The sequence below is a fragment of the Lygodium microphyllum genome, chromosome 11 (assembly GCF_053477565.2).
Source record: "Lygodium microphyllum isolate KBCC chromosome 11, Lygodium_microphyllum_v1.1.10, whole genome shotgun sequence".
Classification (NCBI taxonomy): domain Eukaryota; kingdom Viridiplantae; phylum Streptophyta; class Polypodiopsida; order Schizaeales; family Lygodiaceae; genus Lygodium; species Lygodium microphyllum.
In genome coordinates this window covers 44,907,723-44,933,298 of record NC_141145.1, presented here as the reverse complement: position 1 = coordinate 44,933,298, position 25,576 = coordinate 44,907,723, and positions in this window count along the sequence as shown.

Sequence of the window (25,576 nt, the reverse complement as noted above, 5' to 3'; positions counted from 1 at the left end):
TGGGACATGCCGCTCACATACTTGGTATGCGCATTAGACGCGACAGGCATTAGGGACTCCTCTACTTGTCACAGAGGGAGTACATTCATAAAGTCCTTGAGCACTTTCACATGCAGGACATAAAGCCTACTGGACGTCCATTGCCTTCTTATGTGAAGGTATCACAGGCTAATTGTCTGCAGACAGATGAGCAGAGGGCCGAGATAGCCAAGATTCCCTATGTATCCATAGTGGGCAATCTTATGTATGCCATGATTATCTGCAGATAGATGAGCAGAGGGCCGAGATGGCCAAGATTCCCTATACATCCGCAGTGGGCAATCTTATGTATGCCATGATAGCCACTCGTCCAGATATTGCCTTTGCAATTGGTGTTGTCGCACACTATATGGCCACACTTGGCAAGAAGCACTGGGATGCCGTGAAGGGTATCATGAGCTACCTAAAGGGCATTGCAGATATGTGCATATGCTATGGCAGCCAGGATATAGGAGTCGTGGGATACACTAACTCTGATTATGCAGGACATGCAAATAGTAGGAAGTCCACTTCCGGCTATGTATTCACCTATGGTGGAGGTGCTGTTTCTTGGATGTCCAGGGTGCAGAAATGCACGGCCCTTTCTACTACAGAGGCTGAGTATGTTGCAGCCATTGCAAGGAGGCCATTTGGTTGGGTCGTTTGGTTGCGGACCTTGGTATTGATGCTATCCCTACACTGCATTCGGATTCTATGAGTGCTATTCAGTTAGCCAAGAATCTGGTCTTCCATGCAAAGATGAAACACATTGAGGTGAGGTATTGCTTCATACGTGGGGTCGTTGAGGATAAGTCTGTTGATCCTGTTGACTGACCAGAATCTTGTAGATCTGCTCACGAAAAGCCTCTCTACATAGTGCTTTGCCTTCCTCAGGAGGTTGATGGGCATGGGATGAGATGACGTCTTTCCTCATCCTGTTGTACATGTGTACGTGTTGTATTGTCTTTTTCTTTTAGCAAAGATATCACCGTTCTTGAGATTTGCATGATGATCAAAGTAGTTGGAATGTCTTCAAAATCTTTAAATGAAATCATTGATTGAACTTGGATATAGCTAGGCTCCATGGCTTCCTTCAAACCCGTGGAATTTACTATACGTATGCCCTCATATCATGTGCGTTCCAAGGCCTATTTATAAATATTCTTGTCTATGAATTTTTGCTTGATAAAACATAATCCTTTTCTATTCAATTTGTAAGTAACCCTTTTATATGGGACCCTTATATATGTAAAAAATGTGTAAAAATGGTATTTAAAAAATCCCTTAGGTTGAACCCACATGCTACATACTTATATTTATCATTGATCTCCTTGGGCCTACAAATAGATCAAACAACTCTTCCATGCAGAGCAAATGAGAAACAAGAGTCGTATTACTCTTCATGAAGGGCATCCATTTAAAAATCTTAATGTCATTTCCATGGCTAAGAATCTGCACCAAATCTCCGACATTAAATCAATAAATGAGTTGAAAATGATTGTCTCAAAGGGCACAAGAAGCATTCGTTCATGCTCATCATGGCTCTGATACCATGTTGAGAAGCATGGATCTAGAGCATGACCATGGAGGATAAAATACAAAGACTAAACTCATGATGACATAGACTTAGAGGCAATGAGTGTCACACAAGTGAATTTTTTCCAAGGTGGAAGCTTGGACTCATAAACACTATCTTGTGTGTATGGAAAATGATATTGACACTTGACTGCAAGGACAAAGAACAAAAGCATACTATTCAAATGATAAGAACGTGCAATACTTTATAGTCTTTTGGGTAGGTAGCACTTTCCACCATTGTGCTTATGGGATTCAGTCTCTTCTCCTAGATTGCTTGCATTTCCCTTGCCCACTACTCCATACAAAGAGGTATACAAATGGGTGTGATTCCCAAAACTCTCAACAGAGAAAGCTTGCATCACTCTATCAACGGATTACATTTTCTCACAAGATTTCCCTTGAGAAGACGTTGCAAATGCTTAGTATTGATGAATCCTCTTCCATGAAGGAGCACATCACTAAGCTGGAGGACATGAAGGGTGAGCTTGCCTCTCTTGATCAGATGATATCTTTTGAAGACATGGCTATCATCCTTTTGACTTAATTTCCATCTCTTGGGTTTGATGTCTTCTACACCAGCCTTATCACATCGAGGACCTACAAGACACTTCTATGGAAGGAGTTATCACTACTTGTCTTGGATTATGACAAGCACCTCAAAGAGGTTAGTGCTAGTAGATCTCACTCCACTAAAGCCTTTGTTGTAGGATCAATAGGAGGGACGTAAAAGAAGAAGAAGAAGAAGTCAAAGGCTAAGAAGCAAGAAAGTTACTCAGGATTTGACTTGTATTCAAAGAAGACAAAGTTCCCATATTTGTGAGAAGATGATATATCTTGAGAAGAAATGCTAGAAGAAGTATCCTCACCTTCATCCGAGAGTGAAGTGTGAATCTACATTAGAGCCTTCTATTGGCTCTACAATCATTGTTACCCATGAATTAGTATTCCTTCATATCCATGCTTTGGATAAGGAGCCTTTTGCACAACCTTGGTTGTTGGATGGTGCCATTTTGAGTTATATGACTCCTTGAGGTGATTTGTTACATGCTCCACGTTCATTTCAGGGTTCAATTAGTATTGGTGACATTGTATCAGTGCCTATTAGTGGTATTGGTACTTTTCTATTCTTACTCGACCATGTGGGACCCCTATATATTCCAAAATTGGGATTTCCACTCCTCTTTGTTTATAGCCTTATGAGGCTTGTCACCCGTGTGATTTTCATCAAGCATGCTATTGTTATCAAGGATTCTTTTACAATAGCTCTCTTATTGACAGGTTGGCCTAGGAGAGAGAGCTTTACAAGCTCCATTCTCCTTCTATGATGTAAGGTCCTTTGTAGCAGTCTATTGCTACACACTTTATCACTTGTGCACCATCTATCCCATAAGTTCCTTCCCATTCCCCACACTCTTCTCTAGTGCCTCCCTTATACCCTCAGTCACTTTCAAAGAGGGATGAAATCAATGATGTGGTTATGGATTTCTTCGCCCCTAATGTTTCAAAGGGGATTTCCAAGGATCATAAGGAGCTTCTTCCTCGACAATCTATATTGATAGACTTCCTTGACATTGGCATTACTCTTGCCACCCCAAGATTTGTTTCTTCTTTTGCCTTTCACCACATCCAAGATGATTTGAGAGGGGGTGTTACTAGTCATGATTTCATGCCTTGTCATCTACTACTTACCTATGAGTATTAGTTTGAGTCAAATAAAGACATTAGGAGCTCTGACATGTTTGTTGTGTGTTTTGATGGAGGAGGTAGCTCTATTTGAGCATGCCTTTTTGTGCATTTCCTTCAATTGTTGGCTTCTTATGTACATTTCTAGGTTAGTTTCTACTTTTTCTAGTCTGCCTCCACTTGTCAGACATTGTCCTTGCTAGTCATAATTTTCCTATGGCCACCCAATATTCTTTTGGCATTTCTAGAGTATGACCAACATTAAATGTTTGTCTGATAGCATTTATTGCACATACAAATATAGGTTTGCCAATTTTTGGCTTTTATTGCTATATGTAACCAGTCTCCCCCCTTGGTAGTCATTCATCCTCCCTAGTCTTTTGTCCTCCTTGGCAAGTGCACACTTTGATACTTTGTCTCCTCCATGCTCGGTATTGCCATTGCCATCAATGTGATCCAATGCCCTCATTGATGCTCTGGATTATGTATAGGGGCTAATCAATCTCCTTCCGCTTTCCTGTTTGTATCAATATTCTTTCCTGTTCATTGAACTTTCATTCTTTGTTATTTGTAGTCTCTCTTTGTTCCTTTGTCTCTATGTTTTTGTTTATTTTTGTTGTGCATTCTCACATCTCCCTTCCATTGATCAAGTGGATGCTTGTTTCCTACATGTATTGGCCTCACTTATGGGCACTGTCACGCTTAGCAATGCTATTAGGTTGGAGAGGATGTATATCAAACCTACTCCACTAAGCTACTGATACTTGGTGGAGATGTCCATTGATGCTATGTATATGAGTGATGAGGGGAAGAGACTCATTGCATGAATGTGAAAGTTGTGTTACAAAAGTCTTTCAACACAATATATTGAATAGATGGAAGAACATACCAAAGAGTAGCAAGGACTATGTGATAATATCCTTGCATAGGAGTTCTCAGTATCATTTGCATAGCTAATAATTTCTCCACAGGGTGGATACTAGAGCAAATTCGCACCTACATATCCTATAGGCGATTAGATACATAGAAGATAGTAAACAATGATACAGGGAAGTTGAGTGACTAGACAAGAAGATTGGAGGAAGCTCATAGAGAATGAAACTTCCTCTCGAGAGTAATGGTGGCAGCAATGAGAGGTGACAAGGGCATGGCTAGAGGCGGAACTCATGCATCACCCTAAAAGTAGTGGACATGGGACCTAACTTGAGGATTTTGTAAGTTTTCTATAACTTTCTTATTTTTTTTGTTGCTCATAGTAGTAACTAATTTTAACAATACTGATTTTTCTTTGCTACACTAGTCCATCACAAATCGCAATCTCATCGGCCTCTTGAAACAAGACATGGTATGACTACACTCAACGACAAGCTCTATGTGCATGGTGGTCTAGTATATAATGTCTCTTTTGATAGTGTAACAAAATTTTAGTTCTTTATACATTGCCTAACTTAGATTAATATTTGGTTATGTTCTAGAGCCCTTCCAAGGACTCATTGCATCGAGATGAACTGGATGATGACCAATTGTAGGAGTTTGGATACTTTGAGCACCCTTCTTTTTTTTTGTCGTGTGCTTTATCTTGGCTAATATACATAGCTTACTTTTATATAATTTTTTCATTCATTGTATGGGATCAGATGATTGAGTGATATTTATAGAAAATTTTGCCTATTATTATTCTATTCTATGGCTTACTACAATTCTATGTTAGCCATGTTGTCATCATACTTTTTTGGACATTCAATCAATGATTATTTATTTGTGGCAATGTGTTTACAGTGTATCAAATGATGTAGAGTCTCTTAACTTTAATGTTATGATTGATTTTCAATGTAATGTAGTGGAATATTGTCGTCAATTTATGTGGTTAGGAGGGTAGCAAGCATGCTCCTAGGCAACCTTGGTACCCATATTTTTTAAAATGCCTACAACCATCACTATTAACATTACAAATCTTACTTCAATTCTTGCTATCACTATCTCATATTCTTCAAGAAACTTAAAAAGCAAGAAGTAAAGAAGTTAAAAGAAAAGTATAGAAAAAGATATATTGGAATTGAATATAACAACCCCCCCCTCCCTCCCCCCGTTTTCTTGGGATGCATGCAATCCTCCTTTACTTTAGAGAAGAAAATACATTCTCTCTTATGCTTTCACATTATCATTAATGACAATTTTCATATCCATGTAACAAAGTAATATAGAAAAAGTTCACCTGTATATTCACTTACACATTTATCTATGTGTTTACTTGCACATTTAACTACACCATTAGCTAGAGTTTACATGCACCATTACCTATATCATTACCTACACATTCAAGTGAGCTATTACACACACATTTACTTGTGCTATTCCCTATAACTTAACATAGCTATGAAAAGAAAGGGAAGAAAGAAGAGCAAACATCTTGGGGGATTCACTATATGTATATTGTTTATATCATGTGCATTCAAGGCTTATTTATAAATATCCCATTAGGAAAAAATAAACTTAAAAATTGGACTTTTAGCCCCTCCCCCTTCCTCTCCTCCTTAAAACAAGGAAAAGAGGAGAGAAAACTAGTAAAATAATCATATTTTCTCTCCACTTTTGCAATCTTGTTTTGCCTTTTTTATATTACCCACAAAGGATTTACTCAGATTCCTTCTCTCTCCTCATTCAAGAAACCTTTTTTAACCAAATGTTATATTTAAAAAGGAGAGTTATGGGAGTTTGGTGCTTGGTTTTCAATACAAAATGATTAGTAGATATAAAGTAATTGGTATTTCGATAAAAAATAAAAAAGAAAAATCAAAAATTTTATTTTAAGATATTTTGGGGATTTTTTATATCATAGCCTTTGGTAAAAAAACAAATATATTGGTCAAATTTCTTGTTTTCTAGAGATGTTTTTGGAGGTAGAATTGAATTTTCTAAAATATGAGAACTATCTTTCTCCATTTCTTTACTCTCTCATGGCTCCACTATGACCTCTTTTCTATGATTATGCAACCTTCATTAACATAGAGAACTACTTACATTCCTCTTTCTCACAATCACTCAACCATGACCATTGTATATGCAATCTATCTATGTCTGTCTGTCTATCCTTCCTCACTACACTAAGCTACCTCCTTTTCCTTGATACGTTTGTGTGCCTTTCTGTGTATCTTTTCTCTATATATTGAGATAACCAAGCTTGGCTCTCCATTTTTATTAATATCTCTATGCAAGGAAGCTCAAAATGAAAATCTAGGTGAGGGTGAGCTTGGATCATCAATTAGAAGATTGATAAAGGAGAGTATATTAGAAAATGCTTTGAGTAATCCAAAGTTCAAGGTTATGAGGAGAAGGTGATTGAGTCCACATTGAAAGATGTATCAAACAAGTTCTCAATTGTGGATACACAATCCATTTGTGATAGAGCTAGTATTAGCACATGAACTTATGAAAGTAGAGTTTTGATGCCAAGAAGTGCTTAAAAATAGCTAAAAATTACGAATATCAAGGGAAAAATATTCAACGTCGAAGGCGGCGGCTCGAGCTAGGACGATTTTAAGCATCAAGTGCTTTAAAGGCGCCCGAGCGACACTTGTTGATTTTTGATAATTTTTCAGACTGCCGTGCGGGTTTCATGAGTTTCCAGCCAATGTGGGATGTCAAGCCGGACGCCCAGGATTTTTCAGAGCTCGGTTTGGAGCCCGGACGGGGAAATGGCCACAAAATCGTCAAGATATGAAAATGTGGACACTTGGGAGGACAAAATTGGGCTTGCCTTTTGAGTTTTGAGCAATCCAAAGTTCAAGGTTATGAGGAGAAGGTGATTGAGTCCACATTGAAAGATGTATCAAACAAGTTCTCAATTGTGGATACACAATCCATTTGTGATAGAGCTAGTATTAGTACATCAACTTATGAAAGCGGAGTTTTGATGTCAAGAAGTGCTTAAAAATAACTAAAAATTATGAATAACAAGGGAAAAATATTCAACGTCGAAGGCGGCAGCTCCAGCTAGGACGATTTTAAGCGTCCAGTGCTTTAAAAGTGCCCCAGTGACACTTGTTGATTTTTGATAAATTTTCAGACTGCCGTGCGAGTTTCACGAGTTTCCAGCCAATGCAAGATGTCAAGCTGGATGCCCAGGATTTTTCACAGCTCGATTTGGAGCCCGCACGGGGAAATGTCCACAAAATGGTCAAGATATGAAAAGGTGGATACTTGGGAGGCCAAAATTGGACATGCCTTTTGAGTTTGAACCCCCTTCAAAATTTTAAGCATAGAAGGTGGAAAAACGTGGAGAGAGAATGAGGGATGAAGGCTCCATCTTCACGCCCCATTTTTGCGTCTCCATGGATAGAGATGGAGATGGCAGGCTGTGAGTACCACATACAACCGATCTTGGGGCTGATCTTCTCCCTCTTGGCCGATCTTATCGCCTGTCTTCGCCTGGACAATGGTGGCCTGAATGAAGAGAGCCAATTCTAGTCTTTCTCTCTCTTCCCTCTCTCTCCCTTAAGGGGCTGTTCTTGTGTGGATGAAGATAATGAAGAATGGTGAAGGAAAGCTTATTCGGATGAGACCGGATTGCTTCTGGATGGATGAAGGCAAGAAGAGTGCTGTTCTTGAAGATGCTAAGCATTAAATGCACACTGGAAATCAGTCCCGTAGTCAAGACCAAGAAACCAAGACCTGAAAATAAGTAGTAATCTTATTTTTATGAAAAAAAATGATCTTTTTATGCTATTTGCTTTATGAAACCTTGTTCTTATGGAATGAAAGTTCATTATGATATTGTCTGCCATGAGTCTCAACTGTTTGCAACCTGAAAATCAGAAAATATAAGGCTACATGGCTAAAATTATTGTTAAAATACATGGAAAACACGCGTTTTAAGGATTAAATTGGGTTTTTTTGCTATATAAATGAGAAATATGATATGTCACACCACCTAAATTTGAGTTTTTGCTGTCAATGAACCTAAGGGCCACAACTCACAATCAATTTTCATTTTCAGTCATTATTTATTAAAGAAAAATAGAGAAAAATGCCCAAAAATGGGGAAAAATGGGCTTAAAAATAGGGAGAAATAGAAAATGGGCTAAGGAAAATTAGGGAAAATTATATCCATGTTTGTGCAATGTATATCGATGGCAAAGCACGAGATGGCCTCGGTTTGTCCCCGTTTCTATGTTTTGTGCGTATTTATTGTTATTTTAAAATGAAAAAATGCATAGAAACCCTATCTAACCGATCAATGATGCAAAATGCTAAGAGTTGGATGAAGAGGGGCTGAAACACTAAAAGATAAAGAAAATATTTGATTTATGCATTGCACTTGGCATATAGGAAACGGTTTGAATAAAGAGGATGGTAGCATGAGCATATGGCTCGGTGCCTCCTTTCAACGCAGTACGCGCTAGTAAAATTCATGGAAAGAATGCTTTATGCACTATGCGCGATGCTGGTATTTCTTTTGTCTGAGCACATAGCCATACATGATTTGCATTAAACATAATAATTAAAAGGTATCAGAAAAATTTCCTGGATGCATGGCACCTGTCTTCCTTAGGTTGTGACCAATGATGAGCGTGAGAGGATGTCCTAAGCTGTAGGTTAGTCGTTGGGTCCTAAGGGAAAATTGTAGTGAGGAATGGTACATCCTGGAACGTAAAATATTGGTACCTTGAGAGGAGTTTGTGTTCGTTTGCATTATATGTTTAGCAGCGCATCAAAGGGTCAATCCTTGCGATGTAGGAGAGCTGCAATGAGGCTCCGATTATTAGTCGATGGAGTGCCTCCCTATGTGCGTGTGATGAGGTGTTATGCCTATGTACTTTGGGATCTCCCTGTGAGGATTTTAAGGGAAACGTTGGACTATAAACTATAAACGCATCGGTCTCCGAATCTTGGTCTCATAAGGGACATGTTAGCTTTATTCTATTGGTCGATAGCTGCCTTGAAGCGGTGGATATCAAGTTAGTCTGATAAAAACCTTGGTCATTAGTATGACAGTCAATCCAAGAAATCCCCAACACCCAAAGGATACTTTTTCTATCTTGAACAGTCTAGTGGGATCTTTGACACGTCGGGTGATTGACTATTTTACCCTTTGCCCTGAAAGTGATACCATGCTTGAGTTTGGGTCACTATGGGAAAATACCCATGGAGCTACCTCTAAGATTAACAGCCCATGGAGATTAGAGAAAAGGGAAAGTGAAAGTAGTGCTAAGATGATACAGTCATCTATGATCATTCATGATGATAATGTCATAGAAAAGACTGTGACAATGATGGTTAATATGCGCATAGGAGGACATGATGATTATGATCTAAAGATACATCCGATACTAGTGCCCGACGCAGTTGGGTACTGTAGTGTGATTGCCAAGATCCATAAAGCATTGGATGACATCCATGTGTGTGGAAAACCATTGTTAGTAAGGAAGACCTCATTAGGACCTATCCTAAGTTCTAGCAAAGTGGTGGCAGATGAGAATAGGCTTACTAGAACACCACTAGCAGATGATGGGATAGATTCCCTATTGCATAGTGTTGGACTCCCTAAACCACTTTGTGAGTTGGCAGAAAGGGAAGTTCATGGAATTAGTGACTCTTCCACACCAGTAAAGGTGGAAATGGAAGAGATTAAAGACCCTAACACACTGGTATTAGGTCAAGAGGAATACGAAGATTTTCATGACCCAGTCTTGATCCCAAAGGAGAGGACTAAATCCCTCCTCTTTATAGGGATCTCCCAATATTTTATGGGTTGCCAAATGAGGATCCGATGATTCTTTTAAGAGAATATGACCTAACTTGCATTGCAAGTGGGTTCGACGATATCCATCAGATGCTCGTATTCCCAAGTACCCTGAAGGGAGAGGCAAGGGAAATGGTATTGGAGCCTCCCAAGAGGGTCGATCAAATCATTTGAGGAGTCTTGTGATAGATTTCTAGATGAGTATGAAAAGTAGCTCCCTATTATTCAGGTCTTAGGGCAACTTATGCAGTTTAGACAGGAGTCTTATCTTTCTGTTAAAGAGTATGCTAGAGCCTTTGATAGTACTCTTAGGCTTTGGCCAAGAAGAGCCAGTGCACTACCGGATGATGTGCTATGTGAGCTCTTTCTGAATGGCTTAGAGATTAATACGCAAATCCAAGTGGGACTGCGGAATCCTAAGTTGTTAAGGGAAGCAAAAATGCATGCCATTGATTATGAGGGTCATATTCAGAGATGTTGGGAAAAATTTTGGAGTTTTCCCCACTCAGTATAAGTGCATCCTAGCTTCCAATCATTTATGCAAGAAGACAACTCACTTGTTGATACCAAGACATCCTATGAGGGGAACCTTGGTGGCCAAAATCTCAAAGCAGAAAATGGCCATCCTATGAGTGGCCATCCTATGAGTAGTAATGACATGCCTCTTAGCGAATAGGTGCCAAGCCATGTAAGTCCCATTAGGGCTTGCAACACTTTCACGAGAGGTAGTTGTGATGGCAACATGGATAGGACGTGCCATAGGGATAAGTTTGCATTGATTTCGTTAGACCAGTGCATCAAATTGAGGGAATGCAAGAATATTAAGGGAAATGTGAGATGGGTTTGGAAACCCAAAATCTCCAAAAGTATGGCAGGAGTGTCGGATGCAAGGCCAAGGATCCCATCTGGATATATTTTGTCGAACACCCAAGAGGATAAGACTAGATATACGTCTGACAATATACACTGCCTTAGGATACACCCATGTGATGTGCCTAGGCTTGAAGCTCTACCTAGTTTGGGTCGCAATACTGATTTATGTGAAAATCCAAATAGGGGAGGTTCGAATGAGTATAAAGCTATGATTACTTTTGCCAAAGGAGCCACTCAGCCACTTGAACGATTAGTTTATTTGGATGACAATAAATGTGGCACATGCGAGCCCACTGAGGCCGTTCATTCAGCTCATAGTGCCCAAGAAGGGATCGGCCTTATTGATGAGTTATTTGTGGAAAGGCTTGGACTTGTAGCTCTACAAAAAACCTAAGATAAAAAAATACAAGATCAAGCTTTTACCTAACTTGCATGAGTAGCATGGGGTTAGTCGACCTATTATATGCTATCCTTGGCACCCTAGGCAGTTTGATAGGTGTGATGTATATGCCAAGGACATCAGTATTACGTGGAATAAAATGACCTATCTAGTTTTAAGCTAGGAAGGCTAGCTGCTTTGGATATTACGTCCAGATTTTGTTAGCCCAAGAGGGCCGCTCAGTTTCTTTAGAGGAAGTGCTTTATTTTGTTAGGCCAAGAGGGCCAGTTGTCTGTTCAGTGCAGGTGCAGTTAATGGTTTCTTGTTTTAGTTCTGTGCTAAATAGGTTTGAAGACGAGCTTGGAAGGAGCCTTTGTTGCACAGAAGCTTCTCGTGGCCCTATCCAGGTGATATCTCTCCTTTTCGAGTACCGTGTTTTTCTGTTATATGTGTATGTGTACTTGTAGGGGATTTTCTTTTCTTGTTGGGGACCGGCGCCCAAGGCATGAAGTCCCAGGTTTAGGTTAGGTATATTTGAGGAAGGTCTGAGTAGTCATTGCCTCCTGTAAAGACATTGTTAGGCATTGAAAGACCTGTTTTAGAAAGTAGTCCTAGTGATCCTGTTCTCCTAGCCTGCTAGGCAGCCGTTCTTGGTGTGCAGATCGGATGTCGTATGCTTGCATAGTGAATGCCGGAAGGTCCCCAAGAACAAAAGAACTCTACTTTTTGCACAAAACTCAAGGTAAAAAGCATGCACGACATGAACAAGAGACCAATTGGGTGCAATCTCCCCCAATGCCTTGTGTGTGCGCTCCACAAAGCATGTATTTTTTGTATTAATCATCTTCAAGCTCAAATAATAGCCCCAATTACAAAATAGCATGCTTTTGGCTTTTGAGTTTGCTCTAGCACAAAATAGAAATAAAGCTAATGGGCGGCACCCAAAGAGTTAGGCATACCCAATACAATGTCCAAATACAAATATCATAATCGTGCGCCCATGCGCATACAAAATAATAAATAAATATCCAACGCCTCAATAAATAGGCGCGACAAAATATAGGTGCCATGCCTAAGGTATGCGCCCATCAAAATATAAGTGATAACTCGAATACTCGCTATCCTCCAATGCTTTCCTTCGCCACTGCTGCTATCTCTACATATCAACCAAAGCATTCACAATTGTTAGTAAAATAATACAATTAAATCGACAAAAGTGAATACCTAGCAATCTTCAGCTACATAAATAAATCAACTGGTTAGAAATCAATCCTAACCTTAATTTGTTACGAGTGCGCACTCTAAACTCATAAAGGTTTATTAATTTAATATGCATTTTGCAGAATCACCCGCTATGGAATCACCCATGTACACACTAAATTAATGAAATGTCCAAAAAGGATAGGCGTCCCCATTAACTTCTCGCACAAAGAATCCACTTTGTGTATGAGCCCCGATCATCAAAGTTTACGGAATCCACCGTAAAACCTCACGGAATCCATCGTGGCACGGATTCCACCATGAGATATGCCTCCTGGCATCATTCCCTCAGGGTGGGATAGCAATTGACCTCAATTGCTATTAGCTCAATGTGGAGCTAGCAGAGTGGGGAAAGCATTTAAGTCTCTAGCGTGCATCCATTGGGCTTCCTCTACAGGATGGTTCTTAAACTTGACTAAATATCTAGAATATCTTCGACCAGTTCTAGTGGTCATAAAGTCAATATCTATGATAGCTTCAGGTTCAAGTATTTCAGTCTCTTCCTCTAACAAAGGTGGGCTTTCATAAATAGGGTGTATAGGTAATTGGCCTCTAAAGGGTCTTAATAAACTAATGTGAAATGTGTTGTGAATTTTCCAGTGAGGTGGTAGTTCTAACTTGAATGCATTGTCATTAATTTTGTGAATAATCTTAAATGGTCCATAAAATCTAGGTGCTAATTTCACAACTGGATGTTTATCTACACTTTGTAATCTATGTTTTTCTATTCTCAACCAAACATAATCATCAACTTTGAAATTCATTGCTTGTCTTTTCTTATTGGCTTGTTTGGTATATGATTGCTGGGCTTTGACAATCATGTCTTTAACCTCATCAAAAATAGTAGCGTGCATAGTAGCAATATCATCAACACTCTGAATTCTATTTGATAAAGATGCAACATGTGTAGACAATCTATAACCATAAATCACTTCAAACGGTGCTTTCTTTGTAGATGTGTGTGGTGTATTGTTATATGCAAACTGTAGTAAATGCAAATGTGTGTCCCATGTCTGTGGTTTAGAAATAGCATAAGCACGTAAAAGATCTAGAATAGTACTATTAGTGGCTTCTGTTTGTCCATTAGTTTCAGGATGAAATGCAGATGAAAAATCAATTTTTGTTCCTAGGTTAGCAAACAAACTAATCCAAAAGTTGTTACAAAATCTAGAATCTCGAAACGATCAGAAATAATAACTTTTGGTAATCCATGATTAGTGAAAACAGTTTTCAAAAATAATTGTGCTGCCTGAGATGCTGTTAAAATTTTCTTACATGGAATGAAATATGGTTGTTTACTAAACCTGTCTACTACAGTCCAAATCATGTCATGGTTAGCTTTAGTATTAGGTAAACCAGTAATAAAATCCATAGAAATTTGTTCCCATGGTCTTGATGGAATAGATAAAGGCATAAGTAATCCATACTCTTTACCATGATGTCTCTTAACTCTTTAACAAATCAAACATTCAGAAACAAAGTTAGATACATCAGTGTCCATATGTGGCCAATAAAAATCTTCAGTTAATGTATGTAAAGTAGATATGATACCTCTATGACCTTGGTATGGAGGACAATGAATCTCATTCAAAACAAAAGATCTGAATGGAACTGTAACACATAATCTCTTTTCATAAAACATGAATCCATCATTATAAGACAGTGAATCAATAGGAATCCAGTTATTTCCAACTAATTTATTCCAATCAGCATGAAAAGTAATGTCCTGATGATAAGTATCTTTCATAAGAGTTAGAGAATCAAATGATATAACAGAAATATTATGAATGGTGGGTCTTCTACTTAATGCATCGGCCACTACATTTTCTTTACCGGGTTGATATTGAATGATGGGATGAAAACTCTGAATAAAGGCTGCCCATTTGATATGTCGGTCAGATATTTGGGATTGGCTAAGTAAATGTCTAATACTTTGTTGATCAGTCTTAATCATAAACTCAGAACCCATTAAGTAGTGTTTCCATTGTCCTAAAACTTGTACCACTGCTAATAATTATTTATCATATGTGGAATATTTAAGTTCGGAGGGTTTCAGTTTACAACTAGAATAGGCTATGGGATGATTATCTTGCATAAGTACAGCTCCTATTCCAGATCCGCTAGCATCAGTAAACTACTAAAAAGAATGGTCTATTAAAATCAGGCAGTTGTAATACAAGAGCATGGGTTAATGCATGTTTCAATAAGTCAAAGGATTTTTGTTGATTATCAGACCAATGATAAACAATACATTTCTTCAAAATTTTAGTCAAAGGCAAAGCAAGTAATGAAAAATTATGCACAAACTTCCTGTAAAAACTAGCAAGACCTAAGAAAGATCGTAACTCATGCAGATTTTTAGGTATAGGCCAGTTCAATATTGCTTCTATCTTCTTAGGGTCAACCTTAGTACCATCTGATGATACAATATGACCTAAATATTCAATTTTTGTTTTAAAGAACTCACTCTTTTTCGGATTAGCATACAGTTAATTATCTTTCAACAACTTGAAAACCAAGGACAAATGTTCATAATGTTCTTTCTCATTTTGACTAAACACCAAGATATCATCAAATAATACAATAACACAATGCTGAGATTTCAAAAATATATGGTTCATCATTCTACTAAATGTAGCAGGTGCATTAGTCAATCCAAAAGGCATCACTAAAAATTCATAATGACCAAATTGTGTTCTAAATGTAGTCTTGAATATGTCAGACTTATCTAATCTCACCTAATGATAATCAGATTTAAAGTCTATTTTACTAAATATGGTAGAACCTTGTAGTTTATCCATAAGGTCATCGACTCTAGGAATTAGATATCTATTCTTTACAATGATCTTATTTAAAGCACGATAGTCAATGCACATACGATAAGTATTATTCTTCTTATTTACCAACAAAACAGGTGCACCAAATGGAGAACTACTAGGTCTAATCAATCCTCTATTTAGTAATTCCTCAACTTGATTTTGAATTTCTTTTTGCTCTATCTGGTTATATGCCTATATGGTGCTTTGCAAGGTGGTTGTGTACCAGGAATCAAATCTATTTTGTGATCTTCAAGACGTGAATGAGATAAACTAGGTGGTAGATCTTCTGCAAAACAGTCTTTAAAGTGTGCAAGAAATTATTTATGCCTAGGGTGCATATGTTTTTCTTTAACTTGCAGTTCATTCACCCAAATTAGATAAGATTTACTACTTTTGCGTAATGCACATTTAGCTTCAGTATGAGAAAGCAGTGGAAAAGCATTAGATGCATGCATACCATACAATGTAATATGTTTTCCTTGAAATTGAATATTAATTGAATGTGTGGAATAATCTATATCAGGGTTATGCTGATGTCGCCAAGGCATACCTAAAATAATATCATTGGACTGTAATGGTACAACTAGAAAATTCCTTCTTTTAGTGTATTCACCAATTTGAATTTCTAAGTCATGCACCTCTTGTGTTCCATTATACCTTGTGCCTAAGAATGCTGCTTTAATGCGATAATGCATAGGAACAGTTTGTAACTTCAATTTTTTCATTAGCTTTGCAGAAATAAAATCATGAGTACTACCATCATCATGCAAAATAATCTTTTCTTTTCTATGCACTAAACATTTCATTGTCAATAAAGAATGTGGAGTTGGCATACCTGGTAAAGTATCCGAAGGAGTGGTATTGTCGTCTTCATCTTCCGTGAAATCAGGCATTTCTTCATGTTCTTCATCTTCCATTGCTCCAAGGTAGTTGATATGGACAGGTGGCTTCTTCGATTGGCAATTGGCTGCTAGATGTCTAGGTTGGTGGCATTTGTAACACATTATAGGTTTGGCTTTAGATACATTGTTTGCAATGGCAAGAAGTCTAGGAATATTAGGATTGGGCTGTGGAATTGGCTTGTGATTTTGATTGGTATTGGATGGTAAAGCAGGTGGTTTTGCCCAAGACTTACAGAAAGATGATGAAGGAAAACGACCTTGATTAAATCTTCTAAAATTTGAGTTGAATTGCTTAGATCCATAGTTACCATTGGCTTGAAATTGCTATGGACGCTTGTCTCTTCCTCGAAGCTTGTCTTCAGTGTCATGAGCTACAGAAATTGCGTCTTCAAGAGTTGCAGGCTTGAACATATTGACTTCAGCGTAGTAATGCCCAAGTAATCCAAACATATACTTGCGCTTGTGTGTCGCTTCAGGTACGTCTTCAAGCATGCGTAACTAGAGTAATGCATTCCAAAAGCGTTCGGTGTACTGAGGAATAGGCCCACGATCTCTTTGCTGAAGAAGGTCCCATAGCTTTATGGCTTTTTCATGAAATTGTGGAGGAAGGAAATTTTGCATAAACTTCTTCTTGAAATTCTCCCAAGTAGTGGGACAATCTATACTCTTACGAACCACGGTCCACCAAAGAGATGCTCTATCCACTAAATGATTCGTGACACACTTGATTTTATCTTTTTCTGCGTATGTTTCCTCATGAAAGTAATCATCAAACTGACTGATGAATGCAAGAACAGTTTTTCCATCTCGAGTGCCATTGAAAGTATGGAATTTGAAATTTCTTTTACTTATCTTTGTTTCTTTGCGGATGGATTGAGCTTCGAGAGTCGCATCGATGGTATATGGGATAAGATCTTTAGATTGTGGTTCCTCTTTGTCGGTAGTCGATCTTTGTAAATTAGCCAATCGAACTTGTAATGCTTGCCGGGCTCGTCGTTCTTCATCCAACTGCATCATAATTAAATCCAACTTTTGCTCCATCGTAGGTTCAGGAAGATCGCCTTCAGCCATTAAATCATCCATATGTGGTTCCGTCATCCTGCAAAACTTCAAAAGACCTCACACTCTCAAAATCCAATTAGCGGGATGAGCATAGCTCAAGATCGGGTATACAAGGTTTATATACACTAAATTAATGAAACGCCCGAAAAGGATAGGCGTCTCCATCAACTTCTCGCACAAAGAATGAATCCACTTTGTGTATGAGCCCCGATCATCAAAGTTTACGGAATCCATCGTAAAACCTCACGGAATCCACCGTGGCACGGAATCCACCGTGAGATATGCCTCCTGGCATCAGTTCTAGGAGTTCTTCCTAGTTGTGAGGTAGATAGAGAAGCTTGCCAGAAAAAATGATAATGATAAGACCAAGGAAAAACCCTGAATATCTTAAAGAAAATAAATATATACAAAGGTGTATAAAAAGGGGTTCTAACCCCTATAAAAATAGAAAAGAAAAGAAAGGAAAATTTATAAGCAGTTGATCATCGCCTTGTGAAGGCCTGGTAGGTTCCTAGGGACGAATCAGACCCGGGGCCGATGCCTTGTCTTCGTAGGGGTGGCGTCTTGCTGGAAAAGAAGAAAATAAGGAAGATTGGAGCGAAAATAAAAGTGAGCAACAGAAAAGGATTAAGTGTCGCCTTGCGAGGGCTTGGTAGGTTCTTGGGTACTGAGACAGGACCTAAGACCGATGCCCTGTTCTCCTTGGGTCACTACGCTTAGCTCCCTCCTTTTTACATGCCCGAGTATGGAAAATAAAAATCCTAAAAGAAGAAATGTGCTAAAAAAAAATACTTCTTGATCAGGCTATAGGAGTCCTCACCTAGTAGGAGCTCCTAGTTGTGTTGTCCTTAGTTAGGTAGGTAGTTCAGACCACCACTTAGGGCAACCTCTTTGATAGTTCTTTTTAGTTTGGCCGTGTTGGAGCAGTCGGTTAGTGACTAGCTTCGGACCTTCTATCAGATTATGCTAGGTCTCCTCCTTGTGGATGTCATGCCTTGGTTTTGTCAGGGGGTAGGGTGAGCATTGTGCTGCGTTTTAGTATGTATCTATTTTGTATCAGCTTGATGCTTCCTTTTGTTGTTTTGTGCAAATCTGTTGTTTGTGGGATTCGACGGGCTGAGTCGCCCTATCACGTGGTCACCAATGAGAGCGGATTTTTGATGCCTATAAGTGCTTAAAAATAGCTAAAAATTATGAATATCAAGGGAAAAATATTCAACGTCGAAGGCGGTGGCTCTAGCGAGGATGATTTTAAGTGTCAAGTGCTATAAAGGCGCCCGAGCGACACTTGTTGATTTTTGATAATTTTTTAGATTACCATGTAGGTTTTCAGGAGTTTCCAGCCAATGCGGGATGTCAAGCCGGACGTCCAAGATTTTTTAGAGCTCGATTTGAAGCCCAGATGGAAAAATGGACACAAAATGGTCAAGATATGAAAAGGTGGACACTTGGGAGGCCAAAATTGGACATGCCTTTTGAGTTTGAACCCCCTTCAAAATTTTAAGCATACAAGGTGGAAAAACGTGGAGAGAGAATGAGGGATGAAGGCGCCATCTTCACGCCCCATTTTTGCGTCTCCATGGATAGAGATGGAGATGGCAGGCTGTGAGTACCACATACAACCGATCTTGGGACTGATCTTCTCCCTCTTGGCCGATCTTATCGCCTGTCTTTGCCCGTACAATGGTGGCCTGAATGAAGAGAGCCAATTTTAGTCTTTCTCTCTCCTTCCTCTCTCTCCCTTAAGGGGCTGTTCTTGTGTGGATGAAGATAATGAAGAATGGTGGAGGAAAGCTTATTCGGATGAGACCGGATTGCTTCTGGATGGATGAAGACATGAAGAGTGCTGTTCTTGAAGATGGTAAGCATTAAATGCACGCTGGAAATTAGTCTCGTAGTCAAGACCAAGAAACCAAGACCTGAAAATAAGCAGTAATGTTATTTTTATGAAGAAAAATGATCTTTTTATGCTATTTGCTTTATGAAACCTTGTTCTTATGGAATGAAAGTTCATTATGATATTGTTTGCCATGAGTCTCAACTGTTTGCAACCTGAAAACCAGAAAATATAAGGCTACATGGCTAAAATTATTGTTAAAATACATGGAAAACACGCGTTTTAAGGATTAAATTGGGTTTTTTTGCTATATAAATGAAAAATATGATATGTCACACCACCTAAATCTGAGTTTTTGCTGTCAATGAACCTAGGGGCCATAACTCACAATCAATTTTCATTTTTAGTCATTATTTATTAAAGAGAAATAGAAAAAATGCCCAAAAATGGAAAAAAATAGGTTTAAAAATAGGGAGAAATAGAAAATGGACTGAAGAAAATTAGGGAAAATTATATCCATGTTTGTGCAATGTATATCAATGGCAAAGCACAAGGTTGGCCTCGGTTTGTCCCCGTTTCTATGTTTTGTGCATATTTATTATTCTTTTAAAAGGGAAAAATGCATAGAAACCCTATCTAATCGATAAAATGATGCAAAATGCTAAGAGTTGGATGAAGAGGGACTAAAACACTAAAAGATAAAGAAAAGATTTGATTTATGCATTGCACTTGGCATATAGTAAACCGTTTGAATAAAGAGGATGGTAGCATGAGCATATGGCTCGGTGCCTCCTTTCAACGCAGTACGCGCTAGTAAAATTCATGGAAAGAATGCTTTATGCACTATGCATGATGCTGGTGTTTCTTTTGTCTGAGCACATAGCCATACATGATTTGCATTAAGCATAATAATTAAAAGGTATCAGAAAAATATCCTAGATGCATGGCACCTGTCTTCCTTAGGTTGTAACCAATGATAAGCGTGAGAGGATGTCCTAAGCTGTAGGTTAGTCATTGGGTCATAAGGGAAAATTGTAGTGAGCAATAGTACATCCTGGAATGTAAAATATTGGTACCTTGAGAGGAGATTTTATTCATTTGTCTGTGATGTAGGAGAGCTGCAGTGGGGCTCCCGATGGAGTGCCTCCCCATGTGCGTGTGATGAGGCATTATGCCTATGTACTTTGGGATCTCCCTCTGAGGAGTTTAAAAGAAACGTTGGACTATAAACTATAAACACATGAATTAAGCGTTAGGGCAATTTGTCCTTCAGCATTAGATTGACGCTCTTGGTCCACAAGGCCGTGAGGGTGTTTGTGTGTCATGAGCATGAGGTCCGGCTAGTGCCATAGCCAGTACCGGCCCATTTCATGTCCCATCAACTTACTAAATAATATTCAAGGGCGTGAAGGCTAGGTTTGTTGGTCATGTGCTAAAGAGAAATAGAATCGTGTCTCTTCCTAGACCTTCAAAGTTAATAGAGTTCTAATAAAGTAACCTCAGGGAAGTTACTTTATGTATATCTTCTACATCATGTGCCTTCAAGGTCAATTTATAAATATCCTTATCTATAAATTTTTCCTAAATAAAACATAAGCCTTTTCTATTCAATTTGTAAATAATCTCTTTATATTACACCCTTTTATATATATAAAATATACAAAAATTATATTTTAAAAATATCTTATTTTGAATCCACACGATGCACAGATATATTTATGAGTAACTTAACCGAAGTAGAAACACTAAAGATTGGGACCAAAAATATATATGAGATAAAAATTCACGAAACTTGATAATTATTATCTAGATCTATACAATATGTAGATGGCAATGATAATATACTACAATATGTCAATTGAGAAATGTAATGATAAATAGTGATTTGTCATAAAATCAAATGAAAGTGAGATCGTCAAAGGAGTAAAGCTTGATTGTAACTTTGATTAACAAGGCTTTACAATTCAACAAGAGAAACACAAGAAACTTTAGTGTTCAATCAAAGCACCATGTGCAATGCTCGCTACATTTGAGGTTTCTAAGGAAACATTTGAGATGCTACAATTGTTCTTTATGCACACAAGTATTCCAAACATCATCCATCATCAAGAACATGGCGAGATGCTCTCAGTTTAAGGATATGGTTAATACTTTATGGAATGGCATCTTGGAGGAGAATTGAAAACTTTAAAATACATGTGTGAAACCTTCAATGGTACAAATTCAAAGTATTCATACTTATATTTCTAAAGATAACACATATTGCATCGACAAGTAATAAACAAGATCCAAATTGGAATCCAATCTTCAATATTCCATTGGATTGTGTTTATATTTGTTCATTGCATGCTTCTTTCAAAATCATGGAGAAAATTTTGTATGAGTATATTTTATTTTCTTATGGAATGCAATAAAAAAAAGAAGCCATTACAACATCTAGGAATATGGAGTGAGTGTTATTAGAAATTGGGATACACAAGGATTGGAAAAAATGTGGGCTCTCTTTTTTGCCCCTTAAGGAGTGAATAAATAAAAGTAGGCCTAACTTGATGCCAGGAGGCATATTCTACGATGGATTCCGTGAGGTTTTGTGATGGGTTCTGTAAAATTATATTTGTTGCCGGGGCTCATACACAAGGTGGATTCCTTGTGCGAAAAGTCGATGGGGATGCTTGTCCTTTTTGGGCGTTTTATTATAAATTTAATGTGCAAGTGGGTAATTCCATAGCGGGTGATTCCACAAAATACATATTTAAATTAATGGATGTTTATGAGTTTAGAGTGCGCACTCGTAATAAATTAAGATTATGACTAAGTTCTAACCAATTTATTTATTTTGTAGCTAAAGACTGCTAGGTATTCACTTTTGTCGGTTTAATTTTATTATTTTCTAACAATTGTGAATGCTTCAATTGATGTGTAGAGCATTAGCAGTGGCGTTGGGAAGCACTGGGTGATAGCGTATATTCAAGTTATTTAGAAAAAAATATCATTTTTGATGGGCGCGTATTTTAGGCGTGGCACCAATATTTATTTTGACGCGCTTATTTATTGAAGCGCCTAACATTTATTTATTATTTTGTATGCGTATGGGCGCACGATTTAAATATTTGTTATTGGACATTGTATTTGGGCACAGCTCGACTCTTTGGGCGTCCAATTACTTTAATTCTTTAGTGGGACAAAAGCAAACACAAAAGCTAAAGCGTGCTAAGTGTAAATTGGGCTATTTTTTTAGCTTGGAGATGAATAATATATCAAATACATACTTTGTGGAGCGCTCACACAAGGCATGGGGGGAGATTGTACGGAATTAGTCTTTTTGCTTCATGTCGTGCAAGTCTTCTCTCTTGTTTTTTGTGCAAAAGTAGAGTTTTTTTATCCTTAGGGACCTTCTAGCACTCGCTACGTATGCATACAACATCCGATCTGTGCACCAGTGGTATGAGAGCGAAGTTGAGATCGAGGGCTTCCAATCGCTTACCATCTTATGCGAAGTTGGAGCTCCTGGAACAATCGAGCTCTACAGTCAGTCTCGTAGCAATCGGTCAATACCAGTGTGTTCCTGGTGGTGAAGAACACCCTGCTACGTTGTTAGATCGCGAAGGACTAGCCTCTATAGGCGGAGGACCACTCCGGAAGCTCCTTTGCAAGTCTTCTTCTTCTCAGAAAGAACGTGCAAGAATTTTAACCAAGTTAGAGTTTAAGAAGCTTAACAAAGCTTAGGAGAATCTTTAGCCCTACAAAATTTGATTATTGGCGGCGGCAATATGTACTGAAGTTCACCATCATTGCCAAAAAGCTGTCGCCGTCCTGTCGTGATTGATTTAGGGAGGTCACGTTTTTTTTTCATTCTATTGGAGATTAAGCTTACTAAAGCTTAAAGCCTACTAAGTTACAAAGGGTAAATTCTCAAGATTCAACCTCTCCCATAGTGGTTGTTCGTATACAGTTAGTCCTGAATGGGTTTTGACTTCCATTGAAGCCCCTGTTCACACCTGTAGACTGACAGAGTTCAATTCCAACAAATAGATTGCTACACGCATGAAGTATCCTCTTGGAAAACGACCGTGATATCAATTTCAGCATCCGCGAAGAATAAATACTGCAAAAAAGCCATTTAAAAAAATGAAATAAGCCTTGTAAACCCGACTTTGAGCTATGCTCATTCCGTTAACAAGATTTCGAGTGTGTGAGGTCTTTTGAAATTTTGCAGGATGTCCGATCAAACCATGGAAGATTTTATGGTTGAATGTGATTTATCGGAACCAACAATGGAGCAAAAACTGGATTTGATTATGATGCAGCTTCAAGAGGAACGAAGAGCACGTCAAACTTTGCAAGCTCAATTGGCCAATCTGCAATGATCTACGACCGACCAAGATGGACCGTAATCTGAAGATCTCATAAGACATACGATCGATGCAACACTTGAAGTGCAATCTATTTGGAAAGAAACAAATATAAGTAAAAGAAATTTTAAATTTCGTACTTTCAATGGGTCACGCGATGGAAAGACTGTACTTGCTTTTATCAGTCAATTTGATGATTATTTCCATGAAGAACAGTATGCTGAGAAAGACAAAATTAAGTGTGCCACTAATCATCTAGTGGATAGAGCATCCCTATGGTGGACTGTTGTCCGCAAAAGCATTGATTGTCCTACTACTTGGGAGACCAAAAGAAATTTTTGCAGAATTTCCTTCCACCCCAATTCCACGAAAAAGCAATCAAACAATGGGATCTTCTGCAAACAGAGGGATCATGAGCCTATTTCACAATATACCGAGCATTTTTAAAATGCTTTATTGCAACTTTGAATGCTCAAAGATGTACCTAAGGCAACCCATAAATGCAAGTTTATGTCGGCCTTACTTGGACATTTTTATGCAGAGATGAACATGTTCAAGCCAACGACTCTTGAAGATGCAATTTCCTTGCCATGACACTGAAGAAAAAATTCGAGGACGGGAGAAGTGACCACAACAATTTCAAACTAATGGTAATTTTGGTTCAAAACAACTCAATTCAAATTTTTGAAGATTCAATCGAAATCGTTTTCTTCCATCTTCATTCCGTAAATCTTAGACACGACCCCCTGCTTTACCATCAAACACAAATCCAAACCCTAAGCCATCTTTCTAGCCAAATTCCAACATTCCTAAACTTCCCGCTATTACCAATAATGTGTCTAAAGGCAAACCCATAGTTCGTTACAAATGCCATCAACTTGGACATTTAGCCACGAATTGTCAATCCAAAAAGCCAACTGTTCACATCAACTATTTGGGAGCGACAGAAGATGAAGACCATGAAGAAATGCCAGATTTCACAGTAGACGATGACGATATCTTTACTAATTCAAATACTTTACCAGGTATGCAAAATCCCCATTCTTTATTAACGATGAAATGTCTTGTGCATGGTAGAGAAAAGACTGTTTTACATGATGACGGGAGCGCACACAATTTTATTTTTGCAAAATTGTCAAAGAATTGAATTTACATATTTTTTCCACTCATTATTGCATCAAGGCTGCATTCTTAGGCACTAGATAAAACGAAACACAAGAAGTGCATGACTTAGAAATTAAAATTGGCAATTATGTTGAACGTAGAAATTTCTTAGTTGTGCCTTTGCAATCTAGTGACATTATTTTAGGAATGCCTTGGCGTCATCAGTACAATCCCGATATAGATTATTCCACGTATAATGAAGATTCATTCTAATGGGAAACAAATCACATTGCATGGTATGCACACTTTTAATAATTTTCCATTGTTTAGTTATACACACGCTAAACGTGCATTAAAAAAAGGTAGCAAATGCTACTTAGTATGGGTAAATGAAATTGAAGTTAAAGAAAATCAGATGCATCCTAGGCACGCACAATTTCTTTCACAATTTTAAGATTGTTTTGCTGCTGACTTACCACCTGGCTTACTACCTATACGTCTTGAAGATCACAAAATAGACCTATTTCTTGGATCACAACCACCATATAAAGCACCTTATAGACATAACCAAATTGAATAGAAAGAAATTCAAGTCCACGTTGAAGAATTGTTAACCAGAGGACTCATTAGGCCTAGTATTTCTCCATTTGGTGCACCTGTCCTATTAGTGAAGAAGAAAAATAATATCTATAGGATGTGCATTGATTATCGTGCCCTAAATAAGATCATTATCAAGTATAGATAGAAAGATAGATCTTAAATCTAGATACCATCAAGTACGATTGGACACATTTGATATATTCAAAACTCCATTTAGAACACAATTTGGACACTATGAATTCCTTGTTATGCCTTTTGGTTTAACTAGTGCACTAGCCACATTCAGTTGTATGATAAATCACATATTTTTGAAGCTTCAACATTGTGCCATTGTTTTCTTTGATGACATATTGGTTTTTAGTAAGAA